Source organism: Pelophylax lessonae (assembly GCF_965119305.1).
Source record: "Pelophylax lessonae genome assembly, chromosome: 2".
NCBI classification, from domain to species: domain Eukaryota; kingdom Metazoa; phylum Chordata; class Amphibia; order Anura; family Ranidae; genus Pelophylax; species Pelophylax lessonae.
In genome coordinates this window covers 263,326,503-263,328,991 of record NC_138769.1, presented here as the reverse complement: position 1 = coordinate 263,328,991, position 2,489 = coordinate 263,326,503, and positions in this window count along the sequence as shown.

Genomic DNA, 2,489 nt, shown 5'->3' with positions numbered 1-2,489 from the left:
TCTCTCCTTGTAAAGCCTCGTACACACGCAACGATTATCGGCCGACCGATCGGCCGTCTTTTGTCCAGTGTTGTTGTGTTGGTTGAAATGTGCTCTAGACTGCAATTTTTTCGGCCAACAAAAACCAACTTCAGAAGTGATGTCATGTGCTGGTTAACTTTCCGTGTGTTTTTTCTTCTCTGAGCATGCCCAGTCTTGACGGAAAATCAGCTGTTCCGTTGATGGCCAACAAAAATTTTATAGCATGCACACCAGATTTTGTTCGGCCGAAAAGTCGCAGTCGGTTGTCGGAAGCGTCATACTAACAAGCCGAAAATCAGCAAATCGGACGTTGGCCGAAAATTCACGGCCAACAATCGTTGCGTGTGTACGAGGCATAACTCTGCTGACCAGCTGTATTCAGTTCTGCCTTTTATCTTCTCCCAGCACAGCTTAGTATACTATATGGAGCTAGGCTTCCCACTCCTATCTCCCAGTCTGGTTCCCTTCAGTTCACTTCCAAAATTCTATACAACTTTGCTTCTTCTCCCTCCTCCCTTCACTGTCATCACCTGTACCCTCTGCAAATCTGTATATCACTGACCAACTCTTTTTATTTACCTGTTTACTGACTGACCTAGTCAACGTAGAACTTCACCCAAAAGGGGAAGCTCCACTTCAAGTCCTCCTCCCCCTCCTCCTCTTCCACATTTGGCATGTAATTTTTTATTTTTATTTTTGGGGGTGGGGGGAGGGGGATTACCTTGCCAAGGTAATCTGAGCAGAAGTTCTCCTCCTTCCTCCCTGCCTGCAGCTTTCTGGGACACATCACAGGTCCAAGAAGACTGCAGGACCATTTAGATAGCACAGCACAGCTTGCGCATGTGCAGTGGGCAGGCGGCTGTGAAGTGGAAAACCAGCTGCCAACAGTTAGGATGTCAAGGATCCCAAAGACTAGTGAAGAACTAGCCTACATGAGGATGGGGCTGGATCCCTGGACAGGTAAGTGTCAGGATTTGTTGCTGCTGATTTTTTTTTTTTTCTAAAGTGAAGAACCTCTCTAATGTGTTCCATTTTCTATCACCTACAGCTCAGATCTAGCACTATTATAAAATTCCTAGTTGAATTTACTGCTAGTCCAACTGCATTCACAATTCCAGGTCTGTCCCCTTCCCCTACCTAAAATAACCTTTAGGGCTTGTTCACACCACTTGTGGTGCAGGAACAGATGCAAGAGCAGGGATTAACCGATTATCGGCAAAGCTGATATATCGAGGGCCGATATGCACTTTCCCCGATATATCGGAATCGGCCCCGGAGGTTACTGATATTACCAATAATTTCGGGAAAGTGCATGTACCGGAGTGATGTCTGCAGCTAGAGGCATCACCCCGGTACCGGCGTCCATAGCTGACGATCGGCTGTCTTGTAATGACAACCGATGCGGCTAAGAAGCCACTCGGCTGTCATTACAAGGAGCTGGAGAGGATGTCCACCCCCCTCCCATCGCCTTCCGCGGCTCGCCCGGGGCTCCCGTCTCACCGGGAGACCCAGGCAACCAGCCTGCATGGCCGCTGAAGACCAGATCAAAACCTGATCGGGTCTCCATGCAAAAACCCGGAAGTGATGTCATGAGTGACATCACTTCCTGGTACTGTCTGGCGCCAGATTAAAAAAAATGACAGCATTCAAAACAGCGAAACTTGCGATTTTGGATGCTTTTAAGTGCAGAGGAGGGGTGTGGGGCCAGATCCCTCCACAAAAGTACCTGCCAAAAAAATAAAAACATTTTAAATGTACAAAAATATTGGCCAATATTGGCTGATACCGATATGCATTGGCCAAAATATTGGTATCGGCAACGAAAAAACGTTATCGGTCTATCACTAATTTTCCTGCACCACAAGGAAAAGCACTGTCCTCTGCTGATGTGGGCAGTTGCTGCAGTACCATGTGGTAAGGTCAAACACACTTGTAAAAAATCATGCATACCCACGTGTTAGGCATCCCAGTGAAATTAATGGGCAATGCAAAAAAAAAATTAAAAATTAAAAAAATGCTACAATCACACCTAGTCCTTACCGCAAGTTAGTTAAAATATAATTTTGATGTTTTGGGGGTGCCCTGTCAGGTAGGCCGTACAGGGCCCCTGTGATATCTAACAACGGCCTGTGTGTATAGAGTATGTGTGTATCCCATTATGTGCAGGTGGCTGCTTCCTCTAGAAATCATCATTGCAGTGTCTCCTTCACAGCCTCCAATTACTGCCCTGAGCGGCTGTCTTCAGGCGCTGTGAAGGTTTAGAGCAGCGGCAGCTATAGAGAAAAGTTGCGCCACTCGTCGACCCATTTCTTTGCTCTGTGTCATTCACAGAACTCATGTTACTATTTTCCCACTGTGCATTACGTTCTGTGAAAGGGAAGAGGGACAGTGTCTCCACCTCCATTCACAGAATGCAATGCATTTTGGAAGTGTAGTAATGAGTTCTGTGAATGGTGGAAAGGGCAGAG